Consider the following 24755-nt stretch of genomic DNA (forward strand, 5'->3'; position numbering starts at 1 on the left):
CCACAGCCCCTATAGTCTACACCCTTCATCAGATCCCCTCTTGACTGTTTATTTTCATTTAATCATTTCACAGGCCATCTCTCTCCAACTAGATTCTCTGAGCTCCTCCAGGGGTTGATGTCTTACAGATAATAGAAGCAGTGTGATTTAATCCAAAAGTCATAGACAGCCAATAAACATTTATTAAGCACCTGCTATGTACTAGACACTGTGTTGGGGATAAAAATACAATTAAAAAAAAAGACAGTCTGTAATACTACTGTACTGTAAGAAATGATAAGCAGATTGATTTTTAGAAAAACATGGAAAGACTTGCATGAAATAACAAAGAGTGAAATGAGCAGAACCAAAAGAATGTTGTATACTGTAACAGCAGTATTGTTTGAAGAGTAATTGTAAATAAGTAAGCTATTCTGAGTAATATGAATATTAAAATCAACTATGAAGGACTTATGAAAGAAAATGCTATCCACCTCCAGAGAAAGAACTGATATATGGAAGTATGTATTGTATGGTTCTACATATATATCTATATCAAATGTTGATCTTCTCTAATGTTGGTTTGGGAGGGAGACAATTCGAACTCAACAAAAAAGATAGTCCTTGACCTCAAAGAGTTACAATCTAATGGAGAAAGACCACATACAAAAGGCAACCGAAAAGCTGAAGTTAAGGTATGTTGCACAGGAAGGGGTATGATGGAGAAATCTAAGGAAGTACTAAAGTAGTCTAGCTGCTGGGAGATGGAGAGAAGTGTGTGCTGAGTTGCCTTCTTAACTAAAGGCCCTGAAGCCCATAGCCCTACCCTCCAGTCAGAGGATCCAATCTGAGGGGTGGAGGGTACTGATGAGATGTGAGTATTAGGAAGATTCAATCTTGTCAGGATAATGAGATTTCACAATGATTAGTTTCCTGGAGAAGGCAGACATGGTGAAGAGGTCCACAGAAGTCCAAAAGCAGTGTAGCTAGTGGGAGAAGGGGATCCTAGGATCTTAACCTTAGAGTTAGAAGGGTCTATAGAGGCTATCTACTTCTTCATTTTACCAGATGAAGAAACTGAGGCCCCTACAGAAAGCTGAATCTGTCCAAGGCCACAGAAATAGTAAGCAGCAATGCCAGGATGTGAACCTTGGCCTCTTGACTTCAAAACTTTTTGTTTTTTCCCCACTGTTTCATACTGTCTCGCTAGCTCTGGGCATGGCAGTCAGGAAGCCTGTGTTCAAATCTAGTGTAGTAGGTCAGTTCCACTCCCCACCCCCTTACTCCCACTTTCAATCTTAGTCTTTCTTACCACTTTGAGGATAAACTGAGATCAGACATGAATTTGCTTTAGAAACTAGAAATGGCTCCCAGCCTCTGTCTTCCTTCTGCTGCCTGCCAGAGCGTATTCATGCTGACTGACCAAAGACCACAAATCCTCCGCTCCAGGGCCCATCTGCACCCTCCCCATCCCAGCCTTTTCCCTTTTGAAAACACTAAGAATAACGTCCTTACATCGATTTTTATTAGAGCTAATCACCTGCCATGCTTGGAACAGAGACCATACTCAGATTGCCCTTAGCCCTAATAATCATAAAGTTCACATTGAAAAGAAGAATGGGAACCAATGGGTGAAAGCCTATGAACTGAAGGAACACAATGGACATATCACAGGTTTTGACTGGGCTCCTAAGAGCGATCGAATTGTAACTTGTGGTGCAGACCGTAATGCCTGTGTCTAGAGTAAGAAAGATAGCATCTGGAAACCAACCCTGGTGATCCTGAGGATTAATCGACCTTTGTGAAACGGTCTCCGTTGGAGAATAAATTTGCTGTAGGTAGCGGAACTCGACTGATTTCCGTGTGCTACTTTGAGTCTAAAAATGACCGGTGGGTGAGCAAACACATAAAAAAGCCAATTCATTCTACTGTCCTTAGTTTGGACTGGCACCCCAACAATGTTTTGCTGGCTGCTGGATCTTGTGACTTCAAATTCAGTGTTTTTTCTGCCTACATTAAAGAAGTTGATGAAAAGCCAGCCAGTACTCCATGGGGAACGAAGATGCCTTTTGGTCGACTGATGTCAGTGTTTGGTGGTACCGGAAGTGGTGGTTGGGCCCATGGGGTTCATTTCTCTGCCAGTGGAAACCGCCTCACTTGGGTCAACCATGATAATACTGTATCAGTTGCCGATGCCTCCAAAAACATGGTTTCACAGCTGAAAACAGAGTTCCTCCCACTTCTGAGTGTGTTGTTTGTCTCCGAATATAGCGTGGTGGCTGCTGGCCATGACTGCTGCCCAATGCTGTTTAATTTTGATAATGCTGGCTCCTTGACCTTCGTCTCCAAATTAGACATTCCAAAACAGAGCATCCAGCACAACATCTCTGCCATAGAATGTTTCCACAACATGGACAAGAGAGCCATGACTGAAGATTGCAACACTGCTCTAGATATGCTACACCAAAACAGTGTCATCCCACTGTCTATTTATGAAATGGACAAGCAAGAGTGCTGCAAATTTTGCACCACTGGCATTGGTGGAGTGATGACAATTTGGGATTTCAAGACTTTAGAGTCTTCAATCCAGGGGCTACAAATCACATGAAGCTGTATTGCAGTTCTCTAGCATGACAAGACACTTGACAATACGCAGCTCCACCATTTACATGAAGACGGGAAAGGCTCTACCAGAAGTCAAAACTGAGAAAATATCCCTTACAGATGTTTTGTGTTTTTGAACATAATTGGTGAATGTATTGGTTTAAAAAAATCAGCAGTGGTGTCTTTTAGATTGGCTATTTCATTCCACTCTTGACCAAAGCTGCTCTTTAAGTAATTTATCGTGGGAAGGTGTCTCACTAAATTAAAGGGGGATTTTATGTAAATTGTCTGCTAAAAATAAAAAAAAATACAGGAAAAAAAAAGAAAATTGGAAATGGTCAGGCATGGTGACAAACTGTCATGATCCCTGCTACTAGAAAGGCTAACACTTCTAGGTCCATATTCCAAAGAGACCATAAAAATGGGAAAAGGACCCACATGTACTAAAATATTTTTAGCAGCTCTTTTTGTGGTGGCCAAGAATTGGAAATTGAGAGGATGCCCATCAATTGGGTAATGGCTGAACAAGCTGTGGTATATGAATGTAATGGAATACTATCGTGCTATAAGAAATGATGAGCAGGCAGACTTCAGAAAAACCTGGAAAGACTTATGAACTGATGCTGAGTGTAGTGAGCAGAACCAGAAGAATATTATACACAATAACAGCCACACTGTGTGATGACTAACTTTGATAGACTTATCCCTTCTCAGCAATGCAAGGATTTAAGACAACTCCAAAAGACTCACAATGGAACAAGCTATCCACATCCAGAGAAAGAACTATGGAATTTGAATGCAGATGGAAGCATACTATTGGCTCTCCTTTTCTTTTGTTGTTTTGTTTTAATTCTTCTTTCTTGTGGATCCTCCCATTGGTTCTAATTCTTCTTTACATCATGACTAAAGTGAAAATATGCTTAATATGAACATATAAATAGAGCCTATATCAGATTGCATGATATCTTGGGGAGGGAGAAGGAGAGGGAAGAGGAGAAAATTAGAAACTCAAAATCTCCTGGAAGTGAATGTTGAAAACTAAAAATGAATAAATTGTTTAATTAAAAAAAAAAAAGAAAGGTTGTGGCTGGTGGATTGCTTGAGCTCAGGAGTTCTGAATTGTAGGACTAAAGCTAACCAGGGGTCAGCACTAAGTCTGGTGAGCTCCCAGTGTTGGGGAGCTGCTGGGCTGCCTAAGGAAGGTAGAAGTGACACAGGGTGGAGACAGAACAAATTAAAACTTCTGTACTTCTGATCATCTGTGGAACCAGCCAGTGAGTGGCCACTATCCTTTCAGCTTGGGCAAGAGGAGCAGACTCAGTCTCAAAAGAAAAAAGAAAACAGGAAATGAGGGTGACAATGAGTGGCATGACCTTTAAAATATACATACACACATACATCATTAAAGGAAATACAAGTATTTTGGCACACACTAAAGAATTAAGAACCAGAACATTCCTTACAGGCTGATAGGAAGCAGATAAAAATAATTTTAGAAAAATTCTCACATGTGAGTAATACTTTAAAGGCTATAGAGTATTTGCAATCCATCATCTCACTGGAGTCTCGTAACAGCCCCAAGGGAGATGGGGTAAGGGTTATTATCTCTTCCCCTTGGACTCATACAGTGTTTTGCTTTATTATGTACTACAGTTAACCATATTTGTGTCTTAGCCTTCTACTAAATATCCTCTGTCCTGCCTCTTTCATAGAGCCATTTTGAAGATGGTATTGCATAAAAAAGGAGCAATTATTTATTTTTTCTGGGTCTATTATGGATGGAAAAATAACAGTATAGTACTTGAAGGATCACAAATGCCCAAGCCTGTGTCATTTCATTTGAGTCTCCTTTTCACCCTGTGAGGAAGGTATCACAGTGATTATTCCCATTTTACAGATCAGACTCAGAAAGGTTAAGCAATTCGCTCATAGTCATCACCCAGCTGCTAAGTGTCAGAGGTGGGATTCAAAGCCAGGTTTTCCTCAGTCCAAATCCAAGGCTTTTTTTTTTCCTTTTTAAAACTTGGCTTATTTTTCCTTCCAGTTTTGAAATTGATGCTTTTTAAAAATCATCACAACTATTTATTTATACACTCCCCTCCCTCATCAAATCTTCCTTTATAATACAGGAAAATAGTTAAGCATAAGTAACCAGCAAAATAAACAATATATGGCACATTTTAATCTCTTACCTCTGTGCTGAGAGGAGGAGTATATACTATGTTTTCTGTTCTTTGAAAATAAGGTCATTTGTTGAAATTTACCTGAGTCCAGTTTTCTTTTACTGTTTTTATTTATTGTGGTTATTGTGTATATCATTTTCTTGTTTCTGATTTTTTCACTGCAGCACTTCACACAAGTCTTCCTGTTTCTTTGAATTTCTCCTATTGTTGTTCCTTATAGTATACTAATATTCTACTATATTTCAGGTGGCTAAAAGTATGATGGAAAATATGGCTTATATGTAAGGAATGAGAGAAGCCAAATGTAAGAAGACAGACGCTTCATGCCTGTAGATCATAGAAGCTTTCTTTGAGAAAAGAATTAGGAGGTGTTGGACTGGGTGAGTTGCAAATTAAATTATAAAAAATGAAATTGATATTTTTAGCATATGTAAAATTACTCATAACTGACATGGAGTAATTTCTGAATCAAGCTGTCTATGCCTGGTCAGTCCATAGATTTGTTAGGGTAAAGATGAAAACTAATACAAAACTAGGAGAAATAATAAAAATGAGAAAAATATACAGGAAGGAATTAAAACAACCTGATATACAAACAAGTTACTAATGCTAAAAAATGAGAACTGGATGGAAGAATGGATATCAACACTGATTATAACAATTTTGGAAATAAACTTAACTAATATACATCAACTGTCATGATGAAGAAGCCAAACAAACTTAAAGTCTGTCTTCAATTGATATCCAGGCATTGTATTAGTAATGCTAGGGACAGGAAGACAAAAAAGGCCCTGATCTCAAGGAAGGGACTTAATTTCTCCTGGGGGATATAATACATTGGCAGCCAAGGAAATCCAAGAAATATACAAAATAAATACAGAGTGATGGAAGGGAGCACTAAATGGGGGAATCAGAAAAGGCTTCTTTGAGGAGGTAGCATTTTAGCAATCTTAAAGGGAGCTAGTGGTTCTAAGAGGCAGAGGTGAGAAGGGAGAGTGTTCTAGGCATAGGGGAAAGCCTGTCCAAAGAGATGTAATGTCACATGTGGGTAACAGCAAGTAAGCTGGTTTGATTGGAACCTAACAGTGTGTGAGGAGCAGGGATATATAATCAGCCTGGAAAGATAAGCTGGACCTGGATCGTGAGGGGCTTAAAATGCTGGAGGTTTATAGTTTATCCAAAAGGCAATGAGAAGTTGCTGAAACTTCTTATCTAGAGTAGTGATACAGGCAAATCTATGCGTTAAAAATGTGCATTTGGCAGCTGCAAATACAAAAACATGAATTAGGAGGCCCTTGTGATAGACCAGGCATGAGCTGATGAGGCCTCACTGAGGAGGGCAGTAGCCACGACAGTGAGGAGGTAGGGAAGGACAGGAGAGATTTTGAGAAGGTAGAATAGAGATTTGCCAATGGCTTGTACACAAGGGGTGAAGAGCAAGAATTTCAAACTTAGAAGAATGGCAGTATCCTCAACAGAAATAAGGCAATAAAGGAGAGGATTTGGAGGGTGAGATAATGAGATCCTTTTGAACATGTAAAGTTTGAGATGCTATGGAATATCCCCATAGAAACATCAAGCAAGCAACTGGAGACATGGCACTGGAGCTCAGGAAAGGGACAAGTGTGGGCCACACAGATTTGGGAGTCTCCTGCACACAGATGATAGTTGAATCCATGGGAGCTTGTGAGATCAGCAAGAGGGAGAGTATAAAGAAAGGAGAGGAGAAAGCCCAGGTCAATGCCTCAGGGTACACAGACAGATTAGAAAGATGGTGAACCTACAAAGGAGACTGAAGATTGGGCTGACCAGTAAGAGAGCCATGATGGAACAATGTCACAAAAGCCCAGTGAGGAGAAAAGACTCAGGAGGGCGTGCTCTCTGCAAATGTTGCAGAAAGCTAAAGAGGTATGAAGACTGAGAATACTAGCAATAGCATTTATAAACAACTGGTAGGATAAAGTGACACATTGGTTTTATTATACTTAAATGGAAAAACAGGCTCTACATTTTCATGTTAAAGTCCCTCCCATCTACAATTAGACTGTGAGTTCCTTGAGGGCATGAGCTGTCTTTTGCCTTTCTTTGTATCCTCAGAGCTTAGCACAGTGCTAGGTGCTTATTGACTGATTGACAATGTATATAGAAAAGCTTGTTTTATTTGGTGTTTGTTAAGTTCAGATTTAAAAAAAAATTAAAGAGCATTTTCGTGCAAGTGGTGGGAACAGAAGCTAGATTGTAAAGGGTTGAGAAGTGTGTGGGAGGTGAGAGAGTGGAATCAATGAGCACAGGTGTGTTTTTTTTCCCCCTGAGAATTTGGTGGTTAAAAAAAAAAGAGAAACATTGATCAATTGATCGAGGGGATGGTAGGATAAAATTTAGAGGTGTTTTTTTTTGTTTGTTCATTTGTTTTTCGATATTTGGGAATGTTTGTAGGTGGCAGGGAAGGAGCCAGTAAGAGGAAATCAGAAAATGATTGAAGGGATAAGTTCCTGAAAGAACGGAAAGGTATGGAACCAAGGGCCCAAGTGGAGGGGCTGGAGTTAGCAAATGTAAGGGTTATCTCATTTTCTGAGAATGGAGCAAACCAGCAGAGGATGAAGGGACTTAGTCAGCAAATGTTTGATCTCCTTGCCAAGCAGAGAGATACGTCAGCCAAAGGCAACAATGGTTGAAAATATAAACTTGTTTATAAAACCCTACTGAGAATAGTGGAAAATTATGAGTAGCATCATACCATAAAACAGAAATCTGTGGAAGGATAAAACCTTTTGAAGAAAGCTTATTTAGAGACCTAATCAAGCAGTCATTCCAGGAGTATTTTAAGGATGAAAGTGGAAGGACAACAACAGAAGAAAGATGGAAAAGATCTGCAAAAGGTTTTTTTTAAAAGTAGTTGAACTAAACCACTTATTTACAGAAGAGGTCTGTGCTGAAGGCAAGACAATTTTGAGAGTTCTGAGGGGGTCAATTCTCAAGGTATCTGATGGAGAAGATAACCAAGATGTAGGAAAAAAAAATTTGGACCTTATTATTACAAAAAAGGGAGGCAACTGAGGCAAGATAGTAAGTACTGGCCCATATGCCTACTTTCCCACCTATATGAAATTTTCATGAGAATCCACCCATGTCTTGAAGGCACTGGTATGCTAGTAAATGTTTAACAACTGGGCCTCTGGAAAAAAATGTACTTATGACACTTTTCAATTTCGTCTGCATTGTTAACATTTTCTCCATCAATTTCTTAAGTCCACTATCAACAAAACAACAAATCTAATCGTGGTTTGTGGCATTTGCTTATTTCCAAGGTATAAATACTCACACAGGAAATTTAACAACTGGCTCAAAAGTGCTATTAGAATTGGCTCCAGCACAACCCAAATTGAAGGCATCCTTGATGAGAGTGCTTAGAAAAGAAAAGGCAGGCTTTCACAGGTGATATTCCAAAAGAGGCCATGTCTTTTTTACTATCATGCAATTGATTGAAAGAGGCAGAGAAGACAAGATCTAACCAGAATTCTAAATCAAGGAAAGATGAGCTGGTGAGGACTGCTAGATGATTTTTTTTGGGGGGTAAATCTTAGGAACTCTGTACACTCTCTGAAATGAAATCCATTTATAAAAGACTGACCCTTCAGTGCACACGGGAAAATATCTAGTGGGATAAGGAATGCCTACTGCATAGGATATGCAGCTGACAACGTACAGAGCTCCTCATCAGCAAATGTCTCTCAGACAGGGAACAATCTCTGGTTCCAGAGTTGAATATGAGAGCAGGCTGGATTTTCTTTGGGAAACAGTTAAGTTCTTTTAATGACTACAAATGTCTTCTGGAAACAAAAGTCCATTCTATAATTTAAGCATCAATATTCTTCAAGTGATGCTATATGGTTTCAAATCCTGGGACACTAGTCTTTCTAAAGAATGGAAAATGAGAGTTATGTTAAAGGTCAGTTGGAGGGGGAAGAGTGGGCATGAATAGGGTGTAGCACATGACAAACAAGGAATTATGGAGAATAAAATTAAAGAAATGTATGACCAGAAAAAAGGGTCTGGCCACAGAGCAAGAATGAGGGATAACCGATAGACCAACTGTGTGCTCTACTGTTACCAGTCAGTCAGATAATCAAAATGCATTATCAAGTGCCTACCACGTGCCCGGCACTGTGCTAAGTGCTGGAGATACAGAGAAAGGCAGAAAACAGTCTCTGCCCTCGAGGAGCTCACAAGTTGGGGGGGGGAGACAATCCGCAAACAATCACATACAAACAAGATACAGACAGAGTAAACTGGGAGATAATCAATAGAAGGAAGGCACCAGAATTAAGGGGGGATTGAGAAAGGCTTCTTGTAGGTGGGATTTAAGTTGGGACTTAAAGGAGATAAGGAGGAAGAGTGCTTCAGACCTGGGGGACAGCGAGTGAAAATGCACAGAGCTGAGAGATGGAGTATTTTGTTTGTGGAACAGCCATGAGGCCAGCGTTACTGGATCAAAAAGTATATGGGGACTGGAGGCAGTGTAAGGTATAAGAAGACTAGAAAGCTGTAGTGGGAGAGACTTGTGGCAGACAGATAGACCAGCAGGTTATTGCAAAAGTCCAGGTATAGGGGCAGCTAGGTAGTGTAGTGGATAGAGCACTGGCCCTGAAGTCAAGAGGACCTGAGTTCAAATCCAGTCTCAGACTAGACACTAGACACTTACTAGCTGTGTGACCTTGGGAAAGTCACTTAACCCCAACTGCCTTGTCCCCCCAGCAAAAAAATGTCCAAGTATAAGGAGATGAGGACCCCTGCCATGCCATGGTGGTGGTAGTATTAGAGAAGAGAAGGGGGATGTTGCAAAGGTAAAGTCTACAGGTCTCGGCAAAGGTTCAGATGTGGGGGTTGAGAGATAGTGAAAAGTCAGGATGATGCCTAGGTTTTGAGCCTGGGGAATTGGGAGGACAGTGGTGCCTTCAACAGTAGTAGGGAAATTTGGAAGTGGGGAGAGTTTGAGGAGAAAGATAATGAGGATGGCTTTGGACATGTTGAATTTAAGATATCTACAGGACATGCAGTTCAATATATTTAATAGGCAGTTAGAGATGCAAGACTGGAGGTCAGCAGAGAGCTTAGGGCTGAATAAATAGATTTTAAAATAATCAGCATAGAGATGATAATTGAATCCATGGGAACTGATGAGGTCACTAAGTGATAGAGGGAAAAGAGAAGATGTTACAGGACAGAGCCCTGTGAAACACCCACAGTTAGCAGGTATGACCTGGATGAAGACAGAGCAAAGGAGCCTGAAGAGTGGTCAGACAAGTAGGAGGACAAGGGGAAAGGGATCTATTAAAAACCTAGAAAAGCTAGGTGGCACAGTGGATAGCGTGCTGGGCTTGGAGTTGGCAAGATTCATCTTCCCCAGTCAAATCTGGCTTCAGACACTTACTAGCTGTGTGACCCCAGGCAAGTCACTTACCCCTGTTTGCTTCAGTTCCTCATCTATAAAATAAGCTGGAGAAGGAAATGGCAAACCACTACAGTGTCTCTGCCAAGAAAACCTCAAAGGAAGTCACGAGGAGTTGGACAGAACTGAAGTGATTGAACAACACCAAAGTAAGAACAGATTATCAAGGAAAAGAGGGTGGTTTACAGTAACCAAGACTGCAGAGAGGAAGTGATAAGGCTGTTGGATTTGGAAATTAAGAGATCATTGGTAAGCGCGTGAGAGGAGATGAAGTGGAGGCACCTATCATATTTAGCCTTCTCAAGTTTAGCCATAAAAGGAGAGATACGGGATGATAGTCAATAGGGATGGATGGGCCAAGTAAAAGCTTTTTGAGCACAGGGAAGATATAGGTATGTCTGTGGACGGAAGGGAAGCAGCTAGCCTGTTTTCAGGAAAAGAATGAAGAGAAGTGAGAGAGTGGGGATGATATAGGGGAAAATCTACTGAAGGAGATGGGATAGAATGGGATCACTTGCACATGAAGAGGGGTTAGCCTTGGCAAGGAGAAAAGCTACCTCTTCATGTGGGACAGGATGGAGAACCTAGTATCAGAAGGCATCTGAGTGATATGAGAAGAGGGGAGAAAATGGAGCTCTCAGTTAATGGCCTCTCTCTCTCTCTGTTCCAGTAAAACATGAGGCAAGGCTCTCAGTTGAAAGGGTCAGGGGAGGAGAAACCATGGGAGATTTGAGGAGGAATGTAAAGGTTTGAAAGAGGTGCTGTGGTGAGTTAATTAGGGAGGTGTAAAATGATTGCCTACCAGCAGTGAGGGCCAATTAGTGAACTCAGAAAGGTTGCATGAGTCATCCAAGGCTGAAGCTTAGCAGGACAAGATCCATGATATGAGAGGACAAGAGACTCAAGAGAAGACGGCAAGATAGAGCTGAACTAGTTCACCAAGGGGTCAAGATAGGGAAAAGGACAGTGGCTAGTACAGGGAGAGAACTAGGAGGTCAAACAATTGAAGGCAATGATGTAGACAAAGAGCAGGATTTGTTATTGGAAGGCAGGGGGAGAAGTGGAAAGCCAACAGATTGTGATCAGATAAAATAATTTCAGAGTTCATAAACATGGAGGTGGTACATTTGTGAGTGATTAAGATTTGTGGGTGGGTAGGATCAAGGGTATGACCATCTTTGTATGGGGCTAAGGTGATGTGGAAGAATAGGTCATGGGAAGTGAGTAGGTTGAGAAACTGGGAGGTTTGGGTGCTTGAGGAAGTATCATTATGTATGTTAACTTCCCTAGAATGAAGTTAGGAGTTGAGGATCACATACAAAATCCTGTTTGGCATTCAAGGCCTTTTCTATCTAGGTTTCTCTCTCCCCCCCAACCCCAGCCACTTTCCTTAGCCTTCTCATACTTTACTCCCTGCCACATTCTCTTCCACTCAGTGATACTGGCCCCCTTGCTGCTTCATGAACAAGATACATGCATTTCTTGACTCCAGACATTTTCTCTGGCTGTTGCTCATGCCTGGAATGCTTTCCCTCAATCTCCACCTACTGGCTTCCATAGCTTCTTTCAAATGCCAGCTAAAATCTCATTTTCTACAGGAAGTTTTCCCCAACGTAAATTATTTCCTATTTATTCTGTATATAGCTTCTTGGTATGTATTTGTTGTCTTCCCCATTAGATTGTGAGCTCCTTGAGGGTAGGGAATATTGTTTGCCTCTTTCTATATTTCTAGTGCTTAGAACCTAGTGAGCTCTTAATAAACAAACTTTTAGCGATTGATTGCTTGGGGAGGAGAGATTGTGATCTACGTAATGAACTCAATGAAGACGTAAAGGGAGTATCTTGGAGGTCTGTAGACAATAGCTATCAGGATTTTGAGTGGTAGTGTCAACCTGTTTCTTCATCTGTAAAATAGGATAATTATTATTAATATATTTTATATATTGTACTAATATATAATTATTATTAATAGCACCTACCTCACAGGGTTATAGTGAGGATCAAATGAGATAACATGGAAGGTGCTATAAAACTATTAAAATTGTTATTAATTATAAAACAAGTATTTTGGACAGGACGACCTCTAATTAAACATTTAAGGTACATCCATCTCTTCCAGCTGTAACGGTTTATGATTACAGAACAGCTGTATGATCCTGGACAGGTCTTTGCCGTACTCCAGAGAGGGTATTTCCTCAGGTGACCTCAAACCCTTTCAGTTTCAATGGTTTATGATTTCTAAGCAGGTTATTTCCCCAGTCTGGGCCTTAGATGCCTTTTCAGTAAAAGAAGGTGAGCAGAATGGCTCAAAAGCAACGGATCCCAACAGAGAAACCAGGAAAAGGCAGAGAACTGTTCACCACGCCCCGCCCCACGACTTCCCGGAAAGGGGCGGAGCCACAAACCCCACATCTCGCCCCGCCCGCTGCCCCGACCTCTGCACTCCTCCCGCATCTCGCGAGACTTGCAACTGCCCGCTTCTGCGCACTACAACCCGCCAGCAACCAAGGCGCCAAAGGCGGGGGGGGAGGAGGGGGGAAAAAGGGGAAAGTTGGGGGGGGCCGAGGGGGGAGACGGTGCGAACGGCGCGGCCGCCATCTTGTTTGTGCCCCCGCTCCGCGCTCTCTCCGTTCCCCGTCACTCATACACCCCCCCCCGCCCCCGAGCCGGACTCCTCCACGGCGCCGGGACACGGCGGCGGTCCGAGCCCTCTTTCCGAGCAGCCAGCGGCGAGGAGGGTAAGTAAAGGGGGGAGCGGCGGCGGGCGGGCGAGCTGAGTGTAAAGGCGGTAAGGGGATAGGCCTGAAGTGCGGGGGGGCTGCCGCGGGACCTCTTGGCTCCCTGACTTGGCCTTTCAGCTCCGGGCCGTCCCGTTTCTCCCCTCCCCCCCCGCCCCGCGGCACTTGGTGGTTCGGTCCGGCCCCGTCTCGCTGCCCCACGCCGCCATGTTGTGTTCTCGCGGGGCGCCGCCGCCTGCGCTCGCTGTGTCCGCGCGCCTTTCGCCGGCCCGCGGGCCCTCTCCCATTGGCGGAGGGGCCGGCGGCAGCGGCGGCGGCGGCGGGGGAGGAAGGGGGGGCCTCGATCGTGATTGGTCGGCGGGGAGGAGGCCGCGGACCTGGCGCCTTATTGGTTGCGACGGCTGTGGACTGGAGGGGGGAGGGGGCTTTGGGGAAGTGTTGGAGACTGGGGGTTCGAGTTCGCTCTTCCACCCACATGGGCTTGGGGCTGACCGAGAGTGGGGAGAGGGGTGCCGCGGCGCAGGCGCGAGGGAGGCCGTCTGGGGTGGGGGCCTAGAGATGGAAGTCTAGAAGCTTTGTTGGTTCCGGGGCAGCAGCCTTGGGGGCTCAGGGAAAGGGAGGCTGGTACTGTGGGGGCGGGGGAGCCTGGGGGAGAGGCACCCACAGTAAGAGTGCCAGGCTTGGGGTGGGGGAAAGGGTGCCAGGCTGGAGGGTGTCATACGGGGTGTGTGGTTTGGGGGAGGTGCAGTAAGAGAATGGTGCAAGTCTTGGTTCATGGTAGAGGTATCAATAACAGGAGGGTGCAGTGTCTCCGGTGAGTTGAGTTGTTGCGTTTTCGATGGACACACAAGAGTGTCAGTTTTAGAAGTTGGGGGTGTGCTTGGTGTTGGCGCATGCCAGTGAGGCAGCTAGTGGGCACTGGAGAAAATGCTAGGCCTGGAGTCAGGAAGACCTGAGTTCAAATTTTGCTTCAGTTACTTGGGTGAGCTTGGGTCTCTTAACCGATGTTTGCTGCCGTTTTCTCATCTTTGAAATGAAGTTGTTGAGACCTTATTTGCAAAGCACTTGGTACAATTCCTGGCATATAGTAGGAGCTCTATTAATGCTTCTTCCATTCTGCTTCCTCTCACTTATCTCTTCTACCTGCTAGATCTGAGGGTGTGATACAGGGTAAGTGGCATTATGAGGGTATGATAAGCCTAGAGCTTGATATATTTGGTAGGGCCAGTAAGAGGGATCTCAAAACTTTTGGCATAGTACAGAAGGAGGGGCATTGGGGCTAGGATACATTTAGGTGGTGTTGCTAGGTCTTGGAAAAGAGTGTTAAGCTTAGGGTAGGGAAACAGTAAAAAAGAGATACTTTTTTTTCTCAAGACGGAGGTACAGAGATACTTGGTCTGGTATGCAAGACAGGGAGTGATACTGGATCTTACAGGAAAAAGAACATGTGCCAGTCTTGAGGCACAAGGGAAGATTTACTTGCCCTGAACATACCTTTGAAGGGCAAGGGGATTCATTTTTGGGGTGCAGCATAGGGAATGCGTTTGCTATGGGAAGAATGCCTAAGCAGCTTGGACTATGGGGAAGGTACATCTTGGAAAGCCATGCCTACTCTTTCTCTTATCCTGAAATAACTGAAAAACCAAGCCAGGCAGAGGACACAGCATCTAGCTCTTTTGTTTTTCTTTTTGACAGTCTTGAGTTTTTTCTCCTTTTTTTTAATATAGCCTTAGGAACGAAAATAACCTAACACATAACTTCTCTTCCTTACGTAACAAGGTTTGACAACAGTTTCTGGTTCATATTTCATTATGAGATATGACTGTACCCTTCTTCCAGTCCAAAGTTTTAAAAAACCACGGAGCAGGGGGACACGTTCCAACTGCGTTGAATCATACCAGCTCAGGTTGATTTTGGAGGATTCATCCTAAGCCACAGGGACAGGTCAAAACACATTTGTACGCAGCTATGGATTTCCATAGGGACAGCATTTACTGGATGGTGCTTTTTACCTGCAGTACACCTGTGCTTTTAGTACATTTTCAGACGACGGTTTCCATCTTTGGGTTAGTGCTTATGAGTGCATCTGGAGTTTGGGAAAGAAGAGGGGATGGAAACTGGAGCCCCAGTAAGATTTTACAGACGTGGAATCTGTTTCATGTTTTGCATGTGGATTTTACTACAGGTTTTTTATTCATGTTTAAGTACTCTATATGAATGCATTTTCGAGTTAAATGTAATTATAATTTATAAGTTTGATTAAAAGCTTTATTGTATACTGTGCTGCTTTTAGGAAGAGAAAGCAGTATTTGCTCACTGTCCTAGGGAGTAGGGCATGTGTGAAAGCCATACAGGTGTATGATAGATCTTAATTGTTAAGTATTTGGGAAAGGTACATACAAAAGTGTTCTGTGAAGTTGGCGATAGGGGGTAGGAAACTGAGGCATTTGATTGGGGTTCCAAAGAATGGGAAGGAATTTAATAAGTAAAGGGGGGGTATATCCTAGGCATAGAGAATAACAAAGATAGGGGATTTGGAAAATAAGGAGTTCAGCAATGTGCTGGTAAATACTTAATAACTGGCTCTACAGAAGAAAAAAAACATGCTCATTACACACTTTTAAGTTTAGTCTGCATTATTAACATTTTCTTCATCACTTTCTTAGGTGTAGAAAATCAACAAAATAATAAATTTAAGTCATGATTTATAGCATTTTTAGGTTTCCAAGGCTGTAAGTGCTGACACTGAAGATTTAGTGGTAATCTCAGGAGCCTGTATGAGCTGGCTGTTAGGGTTTTGTGAGCCGGTCTGAACTGGCTGTAGCACCATGGGTATGTTCTAAGGGCAGAGGATTGATCTAGGCTGCCTGGTACACTGTGACTTAGTGTCCCAGGAGAGGTCAGTTGGGAACACATTTGAGAGGGCCTGGAATCACCAGCAAAGGAGTAATAGGGAGCGTCTCATAGGAAGACAACATAGCATGAAAAAGCATTCGTTTTGAAGTAAAAAGACCTGAGTTCTGGCCCTTACCCACTCACTGTGCAATCCTGGGCAAGTAATTTCTGAGTGCAGATGCTTAAAACTGCTCCGATACTTTTTGGGATACCTTGTATTTGCACAAACACACAAATGTGGATTAAGGAAGCTAGGTGGTGCAGTGGATAGATTTCAGGTCCTAGAGTCAGGGAGACCTGAGTTCAAATGTGATCCTAGATGACATGTGACTTTGTCAAGTTGCTTAATCTCTGCTTCAATTTCCTCAGCAGTAAAACGAGGGTAATAACACAAGCCTGTCAATGTTATTTTGAAGATTAAATGATATAATAATTGTAAAGCTCTTTTTAAAAAAAATTTAATTGTAAAACTCTTAGCACAGGGTCAGGAACATAGTAAGTGCTCTATAAATGATAGCTATTATTATTTTCATTAAAGGTAGTGTGGCAAAGTGGGTAGAGGACTGGGCTTGCATTTGGGAAGAAATAGGTTCAAGTATCACCTCTGATGGTGGCTCTGTGTTCCTGGACAAGTCACTTAGCCTCTTGGTACTCCAAACAACTTTGTTAAGATTCTGAATCCTAGACTGTTCTTTTTTTTATTATTATTACTAATTTATTTATTTTTAGTTTTCAACATTCACTTCCATAAGCTTTTTTTGGGGGGGAGTGAGGCATTTGGAGTCAAGTGACTTGCCCAGAGTCACACAGCTAGTGAGTGTTATGTGTCTGAGGCCAGATTTGAACTCAGGTCCTCCTGACTCCAGGGCTGGTGTTCTCTCCACTATGTCAACTAACTGCCCCCATAAGCTTTTCAGTTTTAAATTTTTCCTCCCGTCCTTCACTCCCCAAGGGGGTATGCAGTCTGGTACAGGCTTTACATATACATTCCTATTAAACATATTTTCACATTAGTCATGTTGCAAAGAATTAGAACCTATAGGAAGAACTACCAGAAAGAAGAAACAAAATGAAAGAAAAAGAGCAAATAGTATGCTTCGATCTGTATTCAAACTCCATAGTTCTTTTTCTAGATATGGATAGCATTTTCCATCATGAGACTTTTGGAAATGCCAGACTGAACTTTGTTGCAGGAGTTTTCACACTGAAAGCTCCCTACAGTAATGAAATGACAGGTCTAAATTCCCTTCGCGTGCCTCCCCCCCTTCCCCCATCACTGAAGACTTTCTATAAGAGGAGTGAACCAACTAAGTCTGTTAGTAAAGAAGACTGTATTGGAAGGGACAGAGCAGCTCTGTTGTACAAGTGACTACTGTTGTGACTGATCCCAGAGGGGGCAGTAAAGAAAATCTCTAATGGAGAAATAAGAAATAAATACCAGGAGACAGGTGTAAAATGTGCTGATGAGATTTGGGAAGCTTGGAGGTCAGTGGTGATGCCATTTATGAAAATAGTGAATTCAAGAGGAAGAACAGGTTTAGGGAGAGAAAGAATGAACTTGGTTCTGGACATGTTTTGAATTCTAGGTGAACCTCAGAAGTCATCATGGCTAATTCTCTCATTTTAAAGATCAGGAAACCTGGTTCAGAAAGGTTAACCAGGGTCACACAGCTAGTAAGTATCTAAGGCAGGATTAGAACACAGATTTTCTGGATACCCAAGTTCAGTTGCTGCATTGTATCACATCCTCTAGGTAGTAGAAGAGAGTTCAGGACTAGGGAAAGATTTGGTAATTATTTGTAAAGAAGTAAACAGTTCAAGGCATTGGAGGGAAAATTATTAAGGGAGAAAATCATAGAGAAGAATACCAATGAAAAACTTGGGGAATATCACATTTTAAGATCAGGAAGAAGATGAAGAATTAGCTAAAAAGATAATCATTATAAAAGTAGATAGAGAACCAAGAGAGTTTAATATCTTTGAAGTCAGAGGAAAATAACTGGTGGTCATCAATGTCAAAAGATACAGATGGATCACAAAAATGAGGATTGAAAAAATGCTGTTTGATTTTTGAGAGTTTTAGTAAAATTGTGGGTGGAATGGAAGCAAGCAGTTAAGATAGTAAGTGATGAAGTGGATGCATCTGTTAGGTAACTTTTCCAATAAGTTTGGCAGTGAATGAGAAACATAACTGTCACATTTTGGTTGGTTTAGAAGACCTTTTGTAGAATTGGGGAAATCTCAGTCCTAAAAAAGACCTACCAGATTAGATTTGCAAGATTTAGGTAGTAATATTACATCCGTGTGTAACATGAAGTTTATAGCTAGTTTTATAAGCTAGAAACCTGGCCTTAGAGTGGAGAAAATTTAGTTTAAGTGCTACCTCTACCACATACTGGCTGTATGATCCTGGGCAAATTACTTTCAGTGCTCAAGGCTGCTAATTTTACAAGGCTATAAGTTGCAGAACAGTTACCATCCTGATTTGTAGAGTTTCCTCATCAGGAGTTCCCAAAAGCAACATGTCTGGCTAGACCAAAGGAAAATCCAAGAGTATGCGAATAGTAGCTGAGGATACACATTTGCTCACTATGGGTAAGATGATAGGATTTGCACACTGAATTTAGCCATTCTCTTTATGAAATCAGTAATGTGATCTTTAAATGTGAGGAATGTTATTATTTCTATCCTAATTCCATGTTCTGTTGAGTCTAGGGAAGGTTTAAAACAGGCAGTATATGGAAAAAGCACTGGGTTTGGAGTCTGGATTTGCCAGAAATGGCACCATTTCTGCTTCTTGTTACCTGTGTGACGTTGGGCAAGTGATTTAACGTGAGGCTCAGTTTCCTTATCTGGATAGTGGAAAGAGTACTAGTCTTGGATTCAGAAGAACTGATCTTGAGTCCTAGCTCTGTGTCTTACCAACTGTGTAACTGGGAAAATTGTCAGCTTTCTCTAGGCCTTAAATTTCTCTTTTTCAAAATGTAGTGAAGTGAGGAGGATTGAACTAGATGATTAAAGTCCATTTAAACTTGAGCATTCTTGTTTTGTTCTTACTATGTCATAGTAAATGTCTCGACTAAAAGCTAATTAAGGGGGCAGCTAGGTGGCTCAGTGTATCGATAGAGCACTGGCCCTGAAGTCAGGAGGACCTGAGTTAAAATACGACCTCAGACCAAACACTTGAACACTCGCTGTGTGACCCTGGGCAAGTCACTTAACCCCAATTGCCTTTAAAAAAAAAAAGCTAATTAAGTTACTGTCTCTTAATAGGAAGCAGACTGGTGGAGGCTCTTAAGGTACTGGAGTAGGATAATATCTTTTTTCTTTCTGTAGTTTTATAGATTCTTTTTTTATCACTCTTACAAAAGCATATAGTGTTTATAATAAATAAATAAACGAGCATTCTGTGATTTATGTGAGTGTATTTCAAACTTTATGAATGTCCTCCAGTACCTCACCGGGGTCTAGAAGTGACAATGACTTATTAAAGTTTAGGCCATCAGAGTTGCCTCTGGCGTGTCTTAAGATTTCAGGTACAAGCTTGGAGAAAGCATGTTTCTTGTGTGAAAATCAGCTTAGTTAAGTTTTGAGGGGCTTACCACCAGAACATTGGCCTTCAGGTGTTGGGTTTTTTTGACCACAGCAGTTTATGAATCCTGTCTTTGAAGGGCTTGGTGAACTGTGACAGTGAGGGAACACTTACATTGAGAAAGTTCTAACCCTTCTGAAGTGATGTAATGTAAGAATTAGTTTGAGGATGGCATTCAGAAAGCTCTATTTTTAGTGACTTATGGGGGGTGGGAGGAGACTTAGAAAATCTGGGTTTGGAGCAAGTTATCTTCTCTAATCCTCATTTCCTCAGCTGTCAGATAGGAGTAATAATCCTTGAGCTCTCCTACCTCACAGGGTTGTGAGGATCCAATAAGATAATGAATGTCAAGTACATAGTAAGCTTCATGGCACTAGAGAGCCTCAGCTCCTGTTCTTAACATGACTGACTTGCAGAGTTAGCACCAACCTTGCTCAGTCTTACTTGTGTCATGTTGCTAGAGAGGCTGAAGTGATTGCCTTTAGGCCCTCCCAAGGGCAATTTTGACAGGTTAAAGAATAACCAGCTTCTTCATTTTCATGACTAGGTTGGGTTTGCTTTTGAGCTAATATTGAATTCAGTCCAATAAACATTTCTTAAGTGGCTTCTCTGTGCAAGGCCAGAGGCAGTACTTTTCATAGCATTTATTCCGAAACAAACATTCCACCCATGCTTTCCCTGTAAAGGACACTGCAGAACACCAGGAGGTAAGGTGGAAGGAACTCTAGAATGGAAGAAACCAGGGGCTGGCTTGAACCACTCAGTGACCACTGTTACTTAGTCACTCAGCCTGTCTCTTGATTTTATAAATTGGGGGTGACAATACTGGCACTAACTATCTTATAGAGTAGTTGTGAAAAAAATGCTTTGTAAAATCCTAAAGCACAGTGGAACCAGGGACAGTGAGAAACGTGGGAGATGACAAACATGGGGTATCCCAAAAAAGATGGTACGGAAACTTTAATGGGGAGACCTTTTGTATTAGTAAGATTCATAAAAAGGACAGATACTCCTCGTTCACCTGAGACTGGTATTGCTGAAGTAGAACAGTGGCATTTGGCTCTTCGATGGTAGGATGATCCTCTGGACTTTAAGGACTTTTTCTCCCCTGACACCTGCAGAAGCCATAGAACACCAATCCCTGACTCTTGGCACTTGGGGATTTTTCATCCCTTGGGAGCTTTCGGACTCAGTCTTTCCCAAGGTGTGATCCATTGAAGCACTTGTTCTCAAGAACTTTCCAGACTCTGACCTGTGCTCAGAAAAGGGAAAAGGCAGCAACAAGAGGGCATCCAGGAGAACTGAAGGAGGGTCAAGGAACTCCCTTTTCAGGCTGTGGCAACTACAGGTACTCATCCTAGGTTTCTTCTGCAAGTCATAGATTGTATGCTGATTGGTTAGCAAGGGCAGAGGTCAGCCTCGAATCCAGATCTTGTGTTTCACTTCCAATGTCCTTTCTACCGTGTCTTAAAGCAAACAGAAGAGAGTTTGAGTGTTGGTGTCTGATGGAGGGGACAATGTGTATATGTGTTGGATAGCTTTGGAAAGGACAGCTGAGATGGGAGGTTTGAGGTGTTGGGCTAAAATTTATAGTCTGATGATTTGTCTTTGAGCAGGGAGTTGACAGGATAAACATTTTGAAAAAGAGCAGCCCATCAGGAGAGCCTGGGGGTGGGGAGGTGGTTATGATGGTCTAGGCAGGAAGCAGTAAAGGACCCAGCCTTGAGACCTTGGAGGTTGTGGAGACAGAGGAAGGGTGAACATGAGCAGAACTGCTAAAGTAGATTGGACAGGCCTGGAAAGTGAAGATGACAAGTCAAAGCGAACTCTCCAAGATAACACTGTGAATTTCTGTCCCTATTGTAGTCTGCAATCTAAACCTCCTGAGGTTGAGGACTGGGTCCTGGACAGATTCTCCATCCTCCCTTAGCTTTCAAGTTTGCTGGGCTCTGCTCAGAATAGGTACTCAATAAGTAGCTGCTGAATTGAATAGAATTCCCTTTTTTATAATGGAAGTCAGAAGACCTGTATTCAAATCCCAGCTCCAACACTAGTTGTTAGAGTGGGCAAGTCACTTCATTTCTCTGATGTCTTCTCCTCTGTAAAATGGGAATAACACCGTGCTTGTCTAACATTGTAGGGCTCTTGTGAAGAGTATGATTTGTGAATTATAAAGCAGAAATGGAAGTCTTAAATGATCTTTAAGAAGTACATAACAGATTTTTTTTTTTAATTAAAGGGATGTCACTCTGCAGGCAAGAAAATTCCTCTTGCAGGCACACTGGTGATCCCGGATGGAAGTGAAGCAATCTCTGGCTGCCTCGAGGAGCTTGTTTTCTTTGGGGGTGGGTAGGAACAGTGTAGTTATGTGTATGTTGAAACCTGTCTTTGAACCTCCGACTTCATGTTTTTCCAAGTAGATGAACAACATGAGAAAATAACTGAAATATTATTCTCGGTTGTGTTCATAGGTATTTTATTTATATAACCCTAAGCCTCTTGGTAATTCCCTTTACTACCTCACATTGCAATTTTTGTCTCTCTAAATGCACTTAGTATGTAATATTATACATCATAATTATGTTTAGTCTATTATGCCAACCCTAGATTCAAAGTTCCTTTGAGTTAGGGGGCCAGATTTACCTAAATTATCCCAAAATGGTCCTCTGCCTAGCACATCCACTTACTAAACATTTGCTGTTTAGATGTAGATCAGGGGTTGTTAAAACTCATTTTTAAAAATATTTTGATAAGTATTTCAATATAATTAATTTCCTTTGTAATTCTATATATTTTATGCATTTAGAAACATTATTTGGAAAAGGGGTCTATAGGCTTCACCAGAAGCCTTTGCCAAAGAAGTCTGTGACAGAAAAAAAGGTTAAGAACCCCTGAAATAGACTAATGACATCTTCAAAGAGATGGTACAGTTTTCCTTGTCCCTATTTTTGTTTAGTCGGTTTCAGTTGTGTCCAACTCTCTGTGACCTCATTTGAGGTTTTCTTGGCAAAGATACTAGAGTGTTTTCCTGTTTCCTTCTCCAGCATATTTTACAGATGAGGAAACTGAGGCAAACAGGGTTAAGTGACTTGCCCAGGATCACACAGCTACGAAGTGTCTGAGGCCAGATTTGAACTCAGGAAGATGAGTCTTCCTGACTCCAGGGCCTGTACTCTATCCACTGTGTCACCTAGCTACCCAGTTTTGGGGAGAAATGGAGGTCAAAATATGTGCACTGGGAATTTACCTGTGGGCTTGGAAGCGGGAAACTATGAAATCTGCACAGGCAGGCAACCTGCAAAAGTGTAGCTCAACCAAGGTTCAACTCCTGATTCCAGCACTTAATGTCTCTGTGACCTTGGGCAAATCACTTACTCACCTTAAGGCTTGGTTTCCTTCTCTGTAAAATGAGGGTGATAATTACTCACACTACCTCCTGTTAATAAGGATACAGCCAAGAGATACAGAATTAGGATTATTATTCCATTCATCAAATGTGGGTCATTTAAGTCCTGCTTATGTTTGAAGTCCTGTAATCCGTTGTCACCTCCCCCTGCCACTGCCCAAGAAAGAAAGTGAAACTAAGAATTACTGTTGGACAAGAAGAAGAAGCAACTGATTTAAAAGGCAAGACTTAAAGCTGCTTACTAAGCTGTGATTGCCTTGTCTCCGTAGAGAGCAGCGGATATGACCTCTGAAGTTCATTCCATCCTCACGCTGGCTCCTAAGGAAAGACATTCCTGTTTCTTGTGATGAAAGCAAACTGGTTTTGAGTTATCTGATAGCCAGGAACATTTCTTTTTCGTTTTGTTTATATAGTTTTTCATATGACAAGTTAGGAAGGCTACAAGGTCCTTTCACTGTTTTTCTACATCGACATAGAACACCTGCCCAGCACCATCCCTTTATATAGTGTGTCCAGGAGGGAACTAGATTTAAAATATTGGGTGAAACGGTGAGATAGAGTCTTAGCCTTAATCTGATCTATTTTGACAGCCATTCAGGATCTTTTGTAATTGTTTAGTTTTCCTATATAATCTGTTATATGATAAGATTTCATTGTAATAATGATGGAGGAAATAATCTCTTAATTTACCTGTGTCAGTGGATTTTTTTGGGCTGGCATGGCATAATGGTGTGTTGTACACTACAGACCAACATTTCTCAAAGTGTGGTCCGCAGACCCTTGGGAGTCCTCAAGACCTTTTCAGGGTGTCCTTGAGGTCAAAACTATTTTCATAATGCTAAGATGTTACTTGCCTATTAAATTATTCCTCCCTTTTCCAAGTAAATGTCTGTGTGAGGCCAGATTTTCTTCATATTCTTCAACCAAATCAACAGATAACTGAATGTAGGAGCCGATATGAGAATCGAGTTGTCTCCTATAAAACTAGACATTAAAGAAATTTGCAAAAACTATATAAAACAGTGCCGCTTTCCTATTTTTTTTTGTTTTGGAGAATATAGTTATTTTTCATAAAGATTTTTATATTAATAGGTGATAGGTTTATTCTTTTAAAATGAATTAATAGTTAAGTATTTTAATTTTATCAGTTTAAATTTCTAATATAGCAAATATGAATACACATAATTCACATTTAATAAAAGCTCTTTGGGATCTTCAACAATTTTTAAGAATGCAAAGGAGACCTGAGACCAAAAAATTTGAGGACCATTGCTCTAGACCCTGTCTTTGTGTCAGAGAAAGATTATTTCCTGACTGCTTCTGTAGATACCATGTCCTTCTTATATACTCTGTTCTGATCATGAGATCACAGGGTGATGGATTTAAAGCTGGAAGGGACTTTAGAATCAGCTTGTCTGACATCCTTATTTTACAGACAAGAAACTGAGGCCCAGGTCCTCTGACTTCAGATCCAAAATGGTTTAGATAAGAATAAAACTAAACCCCCAAGAACTTTTTCTAAGAAAATTGTGACTGTTCAAACCTAAGGAAAACATATATGTTTTTGTGCTTTGTCCAAAACATGAAATCTATATTGTTTTATTTGTTGGTCTGGAAGTAAGTCTGTCAGCTCAGAAGAAAGCAAGTCCTAGACTTTTTGGGTAAAAATCCCTCCCTCTGTCAACCTTTTCCTTAGCTTTAAAAATTTATCTCATTCCCACATGTACCCACATCTGTGCTGGTACTTGTCTTTGGCCTAGTTGTATGGGCTATGTTTTTGAGCTTTTAATAAAGCTTTTAGTAAAGTTCCTGTCTTTGGACAGATACATTTAACAGAAGCTTAATTTCTTTTAGGCACTGAGGCTATGTATCCATGCTCCTTTACTGACCATATGGTTTAGAGGTGGGG

The 24755-nt window shown here is 41.6% G+C and overlaps 1 protein-coding gene and 1 pseudogene across 3 annotated transcripts in view; both read left to right on the forward strand.

The window, feature by feature from the left end:
• The first annotated feature begins 1390 nt into the window (after positions 1 to 1390).
• Positions 1391 to 2587, forward strand: LOC110206024 (actin-related protein 2/3 complex subunit 1A pseudogene; annotated as a pseudogene).
• Positions 2588 to 12772: 10185 nt separating this feature from the next.
• The window catches only part of NFYC (nuclear transcription factor Y subunit gamma), a 101030-nt gene continuing 89047 nt past the window's right edge, over positions 12773 to 24755 (forward strand). For all 3 annotated transcript variants that reach the window (XM_078145471.1, XM_078145470.1, XM_020983555.2), the window contains exon 1: positions 12773 to 12953. The gene's annotated coding sequence lies outside the window, so the exon portion shown is untranslated. The remainder of the gene's footprint in view (positions 12954 to 24755) is intronic.

This window comes from Phascolarctos cinereus, unplaced genomic scaffold (assembly GCF_003287225.1).
Source record: "Phascolarctos cinereus isolate Bilbo 61053 unplaced genomic scaffold, phaCin_HiC Scaffold_726;HRSCAF=1367, whole genome shotgun sequence".
Classification (NCBI taxonomy): domain Eukaryota; kingdom Metazoa; phylum Chordata; class Mammalia; order Diprotodontia; family Phascolarctidae; genus Phascolarctos; species Phascolarctos cinereus.